Source organism: Scardinius erythrophthalmus (assembly GCF_964197995.2).
Source record: "Scardinius erythrophthalmus genome assembly, chromosome: 2".
Lineage (NCBI taxonomy): Eukaryota > Metazoa > Chordata > Actinopteri > Cypriniformes > Leuciscidae > Scardinius > Scardinius erythrophthalmus.
The window spans coordinates 61,529,946-61,539,075 of NC_138222.1; positions in this window are offsets into that span (position 1 = coordinate 61,529,946).

Sequence of the window (9,130 nt, forward strand, 5' to 3'; positions counted from 1 at the left end):
AATACTCTTATATAGGCCTATAATTGCGGAATATGATGGGTCCGTCACCGTCCGTGGATCATTCATTCAATCGTTTTTTTTTTTTTTTCAAATTAAAACCAAAAATAAAAAGATGAAAAACGACTTGTTTTTCCATTATTTATTTCCTAAACTGAAATGAAAAAAAAAAAAAATAAGGACGGGTTTTCTGATTTTCTGATTGTGCTCAGATCAAAAATAGAAAAAATGAATTACTGGATTAGACAAATTTAAATTTTGATTTTTAAGTTTTAATTTAACACCTTATGCATATATCAAGGAAACCATTTTAAACAGATCAAGTAGGCTACTATTGTGGTAACATATTACAGCCATTTTAATAAAGGTGTGAATAGCAATCATGCCTCATTCCGTACAGTCCGACTTTTGAACTTTATTCCTTTTTTATTATTATTATTTATTCGGGGACACACACATACACACCTAAGGTTTAAGGAGGTCTGCGTGGGACTGTTTTTTTTCGTCCCGCTCCCACAAGGTTCTATTCAGCAACCGCTTAAAATACACTCGGTGTTCACCCGCTTTATTTCCCGACCTGACGGGTCCACAAAATTTAGATCTCGTTTCCATAATCTCACATTCAAATGTCTCTAATGGAAAGAAGGAGATTGGAGTAGCCTATAATAATTATAAATGCTATACAAAAATTGTGTTCGTGTCAGTATAAATATTAGGCTATTTTAACATTGTACTGTCAGCAGAGAAAAAAAATGTCACAGAAAAAAAATATGAAATATAAATAACATGAATTAAATAGGACAAAGCCTATCACTCAAGTTTCTAAGCAACATAAACGAAAATCATATTGCCCTACTGACGAAATGAAGTAGGCTATTTTCTGTCGAACTATTTCAAACATCCTTGCAAAAAAAGAATGTTGTTGACTGACAATGGTTTCAGTACCAAACAGCTCCTCAGAGATAGGTGTACAGGCGGTCAGAATTAAGTGCGGATACGCTGTCAAAAGATGTCGGGACTCGGGAGTTGGCTATTGTCAGTCAGACCGCACGCTCCGTCCAAAGTACACCAGAGTTCTGACCGCTACCGTCTTTTGACGCGCGAATGGACACAAAGTGGTCAAGCGTATAACTAGACGCGGCAGGCGCGAATTTGACGCGCTATTCACGTCCGTTGTGAACGCACAGTTATACTTTAAAATGTAATCCTGCACCGCATGATTCCCTATGGGCGTTTCACACAGTATGCGGCGGTGAAATCGCCGCGCGACTACGGCTTTTCTCAAGTAGTGGAAGAGTTTTGTACAGCATTTAGGACTGCCAAAATAATCCGGCGGGCCAGAAAATATTGCTGACGGGCCAGTTTTGGCCCGCGGGCCGCCAGTTGCCGTTCCCTGGTTTAGAGCATGTGCAATGCATATTGCATGCCTAACATTCAGTGACCTTACACATGCTATCATGTTGGCTGCAGCATCAGTTACCAGGCACTTTACTTTATCCTTTATGCCCCACTCCTCCATGAGCTTGGTATGTCCAGCAGCCAAGTTCTCTGCAGTATGGCTCTTAGGAAAATGCTCTACACCAAGTAAAATAGTGCAGAGCTTGTCATTGTCATCTATGAAATGGCAAGTAACTGCTAGGTAGGCATCCATGTTTAGGGATGTCCACATGTCCGAGGTAAGGCTTATAGCTGCAACTTTCTGCAGCTGCTCTCTGGCCTTCTCCTTAGCCTCCTTATATTTATGCTCAACCATGATCTTCAAAGCCTGTGAATAAAAATGAATGCAGAAAATAAATACTTGTAACTTGTTAAATAATGATGAACCACTTTATTAATCACATACCTTTCGCGTTGGGATAACATAAGTGGGATTCAACACATGCAGGAGCTCCCTAAACCCATCATCATCCACCATGGAAAAAGGTTGGGAGTCCTTGATGACCATGTTCACCAGGGCCTCATTCACCATTTCTTTTTTGGAATCTATAATAAAATACAATGCATGTGTATTGTAGGAGGCTGAAATATTTTTTAAATGTTGGTTAAAAAAACTATATACATATATATATATAGTATTATCAATTACTTTGACTACTTTGTGGATTGGTAGTAGTTTGTGCATGCTCATGCAGTGCTCGATAATGCCTGAGCATGGAGGAGGTGTTATTGCTGTATGTCAGCTCCTTTAGGCACAGCAAGCATTTCACCTTGAAACATAAATTAATAGACATGAAATATAATACAGTTATATAGTGAGGATAATTTTAATATCAAGACAGAATTTTGTTTTATAATAATAATACATTTACCTTATTCTGACCAACCATTTCAAAAAACTCCCAGACTGGGGAGGTTTTCCTCTTTCTTGCTGGCTCCATTACAAGGAAAAAGGTGAAAAAATGCAAACAAATCCAAAAGGGCAATCCAAATCAAAAAGCAGTCCAGTCCAGGTCCAAAAATCCAAAGCAATCCAAATAATCTTATGTAATTAATATATACTATACTATACTAATATATACTATACTATAATATACTATAATTAACAATAACAATATACTATAACTAATCTAACCTGATATCATGTAATAATATATAACCCTAACACATATATGACACAATAAAGACAATGACACAACTCTCTAACTCTCTAACTCTGACTCTCTGACTCTACTACAACTGATTCTACAACTCCTGACAACACCCACAAAGAGGCGCGAGTTTCGAACCCCTTTTATCCGGAAGCGACACTCAGACCGAACCGATGACGTATCCACACAAACCGAGGCCTCGTTTGTCATCAGTCACGTGATTTTCACTTAAACAATACAAGCCTCGAATCGCGGCTTCATCTGGCACGCCCATTTTTTCTCGACACACGCTCCGACGCCTCGGTTCATATGTCACATCACTAGGCACAGGGCCTTCATCCAAACGAACCGCGGATGTAAAAATCCAGCTTCGTCCTGTAACTAAGTTTTCTCGCCTTTCCCGTACAGGGAAAAGAAGTCTTCACTCGGTAATGTTACTTTCAAGTAAGCTTTTAAGAACTTCACGCGAAACGCAAGCCTACAAATCGATGAGACACGGTCCAGCCAAGGTACGCACGTGGTCCCGAAGCCCAGCTTCACACAGACAAAGGAACAGAATCGCAAGTAACGTATCAAATGATCTCTCTCGAAGCTGCTTTCACAGTTGTCTCTTAAAAGGTTCTGTTTGTAAATTACCATACTTTCTCCCTCACTTTCTTCCTAGTTTCATTTTGATCAAGTCATGTTTTATGTTTGTTTGTCTAAACGTTCGTGGGTCTTGTGTAATTTTACGTACGTAGATTAGCCTATATTACTTCCTATATGCATAATCCTTTGTGTGTCATTTTTGATTAAATAAATCTTTTATACTTTGACTGACTCTGTGTTACAATCCCACCAATGTGATTGTCAATGAAATTGCGATAAGATCTGGCTACTAGCTCTTTATTTTAATTCATAAACCCAGCAATTTGTATCCACGGCCAGGAGAGAATTTGTCTGAGGTTTGATAATATAAATATTCCTTCTTAACTGGTATAATCAAAGCATTCGCTGGTCGAATGACTGATGAGAGACCAGTTATAGAACGAAGTATTTTTGATAGTTAGCAGGTAATGTAATAGCATATGTGAAATTTATGAATTATGACTATGAGTTATGATTTTTAATATTTCCCCAAATTTCCTTACTGCTCGAGCTAATATTTCATATATGACCTAATTACGATTGTTACCATAAACGCTACAAAGTGTACATAAGAATGGTTTCATGAATGATTTACACATTTTTTTTCTGCTTGTGTCTCATGCAGTGAAATTGAACGGTGACTGGGGTTGCATTATGCCTGAGATCTGCTTTTGGGTTCCACAGACAGAAAGTCAAACAGGTTTGGAACGTCACAAGGCTGAGGAAATTATTTAAATTTCACAACTATCACTTTAATAACCTTACTAACAGTAAATGTTGTACTTGGCAGGGATCTCGGTAAGCTGAAATACAAGTTTGAACAAGAATAAAAATCCTCCTGTAGACCTGAAAATCATTGAAGTGCCTGGACCATCCACCAGAAAAGAGGAGAAACAAACGGAAAACGAATCTGCGGCACCTTTTCACTTTTCTAACTCTTTAAGTACCTCAAACCAACTTTTGACCACAAACGAAATTGCTGATCGTGTGGATTCTTATTGAAATGACTGGAATTCACCAGTGAACATTCACAGAACAACAGATCATTTTACTGCACCTTAACTCTGTTTCCGGGTCGAAGCCTCTACTTCCTCTATCTTGTTTCATGAGAATACTCAACAACCATTTATGAACACTGTTGATTCAAGTCACACATTTAAAGGAGAACTCTGCAACTCTAGCGAACTCTAGTCACTTCTTCGCTGATTTTCCCTTTTGTTGTTGCATGTTTTCCCCACGAGCTCCCCCTACAGCTGTGGGGGGGCGTATATTTCACAACACAGTCGTAAAAAACTTACTTGCGGCGGCCTCCTCCCCCTCTCTACCGCTGCTCATGTGCGTTTGTTTTGATCGGAGCAAGCCAACTGTATCGTGTGGAGCTATGTCTACCGAGGTGGGTAATCTGGTAATACATCATACATGCGTGTGTGTTTATGTCGAATTGCCGTAAAGCAAATTGTGTTTCGCGCTCGTTCCCGTTCTAGTTCTCGCCATAGACAGTAAGGTTCTCGCTTCTCACGAGACTTCCAATTTCTATCTTGCCGGGACGGTAGTCCCCAAGTTGCAAGGTTGGTTTTCCGCCTGGGAACGTTGGGGGGAGCGGGGAAAGTCACCAATATCACCAGAACAGGTTGTTTAACCATCCAAATGATTTCTAGACAGTTTTATTCATTTTTATTAAGTTAAAAAAGTTACCAAGTTCTCCTTTAAGCTTTTCAAAAGCCATAGTGTACATTACAGTCTCCAGTCTAACGGCATCCCAGACTTCAACATTTATTTATTTTTACTAACCATCAGAGATTTCGGTATAGAGATAAAGGTTAGGATCATAATTTTCAGGAATATTACAGCACAATGAGTGCATATTAGCACTGTTTGTTTTTAGCATCTGATAGAGCTTTTGGACTTGGAAACAGTGATGTCAGACTTACCATCGGACTGAAACACAAATGTTTTAAAGTTAAGTAAAGATGGACATTTTTAATTAGTCAAAATGTAATTTTTTTACATTGATTTATTTCATGGAACATATGTGTTTCCATACATTTTGTTGAAATGTCATTTCTTGTATAGCCTATTGCATATACATGGTTGATTATTCATGTTGCTTATGTATTATACTATTTTTTTGTGTATTCATTGATATTAATCTATAGTTAGATTTTTTTCCCATGTGCATGGAAGTGTATGTATACAAATGAATATCAAATATGTAATAAACAATTCTTATTTTGTATTTGGCTCAATTTGTTTATTATAATAGAAGTCAAAGGTAACCATAGTAACAACATGAAATTAAAAAAAAAAAAAAAAAAAAAAAATGGTTCCTGGAGGCACCCACAGTGGTTCCACACAGTGCCTAATATAAGAGTTCCTCAGGAAACTTGTGTGGTTCCTCAGAGAACCGGCCCTTTTTAAAGGGTGCCTAGAGGATCTACAGACGGTTCCGCCGGTGTGGCAAAGTGAAGAACCCCAAAAGGTTCCTCCAGGCACCTTTTATTTTTACAGTGAAGTCAGCAAATTTTGTGTAAAGGAAATATTTACAGCAAGACAATGAACACGTGAAACCAAAGTTGTAAAAAAATGCTTTTTCTGTAGTTTCATTACTGACTTAATTATGAAAATAAAGCATTAATGCATATGATTTTTTTTTAGATAAAAAACTTCTGCTGTTGTGAAAGATCACTGTAATGCATTAACATGAAGAGATCTGTGTGAAATCTTCTAAAAATGCTACAACATCTTTTGTGTAAAAAAATGGAGACACACTTAGACATCAACACTCATCATGCAAACCTCAACAACGCTGACAATTAAAATAAAATAAAATAATCAAATCTAAACAGTAAAATATTCAGCTACATAAATGATCTGTGGCTGCTGCTGTTGAGTTTGTTTGCGTATGTAAGCTTCGTATATCTTTCTGTTTTGAATCATAGGTTTCTAAGCGGTTGTACTCACTAAAATGTTCTTTGCATTCAGAATGGGTCCAGACAGATTTCAGCCTAGTGATACTTAAATTCACATGTAATTTCTGTATTTTCAAAATACAAAATGTATTTGTATTTAAATATATATATTTTTTTTCGCAGTATTTGGTATTTTATTTTGATACATTTCAACTGAGGTATTTTCATTTTAAATCTATATTTTTAAAACCCTGGACCACCAAAGATCCTGGACGAGCCCCCAATTTATGTTACGTCCCAGGTCTTTGGTAGCCTAGAAATCTAGACGCAGCCTAGAGACAGCAAATGTCATTTGCAGCCAGTGTCGTCGAGCAACTCTCCATTGACTTGCGAGCTGGAAAAACCAAACTCTAGTCAGGCCAATCACATCGTGTATAGAGTCGACGGGCGGGCTTAACATAATGACGACAGAGTTGTGTCGGTTCTGCATGAATTCCCTGTTACTTGTTTCTTTCGAATCGGCTTTGGCCACGACTCTGGAAGACTTGGAGTTAAGGTTTTCTTTGAGGAAAGAGCAAAGAACGGCACTGAAGTCATTCTTAAAAAAGGAAGATGTGTTCGGAGTTTTGCCGACTGGATACGGCAAACGTTTAATCTATCAACTAGCTCCTGGTGGGAAAACGCTCTGGTTGGTTGTAGCGCTATCCTATTGTGTGCAGAGGGAATCTGAAAGACAACAGTTTATCCCGCTCCTCGGATTGAGTCCTGCCAATGGTGTGTTCCCAGACATCTCGATGTGTGTCTGGCTTGTCAGGCTAGGTCTTTGGTGGTCCAGGGTTTTAACATTGACATACGCCACAAGAAGGGTGCAGAAAATCTTATCACTGATGCTCTTTTAGGATGTGAGAAGAGGTTTGTTGTTAAACTACTTGTTGTGAAAATAGTAGTTTTGTTACTATAAATACTGTAAATATCACTTAAACACAGAAGCTGTAGTGGTTGGGTGCCATTTTCTTTGTTGTGAATATTAATTTTCTCTTGTTTTTTTATGTATGTTGTTTTTGGTTAGTAAGGGAGTCAGTTCAGTACCTGTGTTTAGTTTAGACTTTTTCTTTGAGAGGGTAATACGTTTTCTTTGGGGAAAAGGGTAGATTCATTGTTTGTTATTTTGGCCTTGACCCAACCCTGAAGTCAATATGCTTCCTTTTTGATGTCATGTGCTGACAGTGACCATTTTAACAACTTTTTAATAAATAAAATTAGCAGTCAGGTGTAAAGACTTTTATTTATGTTATACTCCTGGACTCTAGACCTCTGGGACGTAACAATTTATTTATACCCATCTCTGCAAATGAATAAGCCTGAATTAAATTTAATGAAATATGACTAGAACAATAACACTCTCTGTTTCTCCTGTTTCACGTCAGAAATGTAAATGTTGTCCATCCTGAACGTCTAAACAGGGACATAATCAAATGAGTGATGAGGATGTTTACATGCAAATGTGTTCATGTGTTATAAAAAAAAAAAAAAAAAAAAAAAAAAACAGAAAGTAAACAGCAGGATTATGAGACAAAACAAAATAAAAAATTTCACAAAGAGATGAATTCTAAAAACGCATAACAATGTTTTAATGTCCGCATTCCAGCCAATCACAATCAAGTATTTAGACGGAGGAAATAAAGACACGTTTATTCTGAAACAGCAGCAGCAGAAGATGATGATATTATTTCAGTGAGATAATGAGAGTCCAACAACCTTTACTAACATTAGAAATGAACTTCAGGGGAATGAAAGCATGATATGAGCACTTTAATGTCTTTATCTCGTCTCTGTTGTGAATGTCTGTCGTGTCTCCTCCTCAACAAGGAAACATCTTTCCTTTCTCTTCATTTTGTCTTTTTTAATCCCTCAAACCCTCTTCTCAACACAAAGGCTACATCTGAAATCCCATTCATCACTATATAGTCGGTGAAGACAGTATGTGACAGTAGAAGTATGTCTGAATTCACAGCACTCATAAAAGAGTTGTTAAAAAGTACCCGGATGATCTACTTCTTCCTGTGAGATTCTGAAGTGTGTATATGATGGACACTTTACTATCCCATGAGGCCACAGGAGAGGATTGATGAATGGCAGTGAAGCGACGCAACTGACGCTGGTAGGTCACATGATAATGACACCATGGCGAATGTAGTACGTCTGCATTACATTCATACTACACACACACACACACACACACACACACACACACACACACTATATAGAACATTCTTTTACTGGTCATGAAGTAATTTCTTATTCAAAATAAGCACCGACTTTAAGAGAGATTGTGATTTCAGACACAGACAAACTCTCTCAATAGTCAAACTCACTCCTTCATCTCACACACGTTTCTTTCTCTTTGACTGGAGTCTCAAACAGGGGCTTTTAAAGGCTCTCAGTAACCAGTATCACCAGTCTTCACTAATGAACTCAACCCTCATCAATCAGATCATTAGTGGGTTGTTCAGTTCACACACAAACAGATAAAAAGTGACCAAAAACACAAATCAAATTGAACAGGGATGTAACACGAGTTATACAGTCCAGCAATAACATTAGAGAAACTGTTTAGTTATTAATGTTCAAATGTAAATTATGAATGCTCGTATGTATATAATGTTCTGATCAAGGTCCATATAAACATAGACTGATACAGACTGACAGGCATCAAGATGCAAATAAGGGGAAAGAGTTGGACAAATACACAAATATAGAGGAAGTAAAATATAAAATAGGGGTTTTCAGAGAAATAAACAAATGACGTGATGAGCTGAATGAGGGATGAGAGCAGATATAATAATCACGTAGTTTAAATCTGCAGACAGAAACATCAGACTCAGGACAGAAACACACGACCTCTAAAGTAAGAACATGTTCATTCTTCAAACACAATTAGACTTTCAGATGTTAATATTGTCTCAATGATTGTGAATCAAGTTATGCTGATAAAATGATCATGTTTTA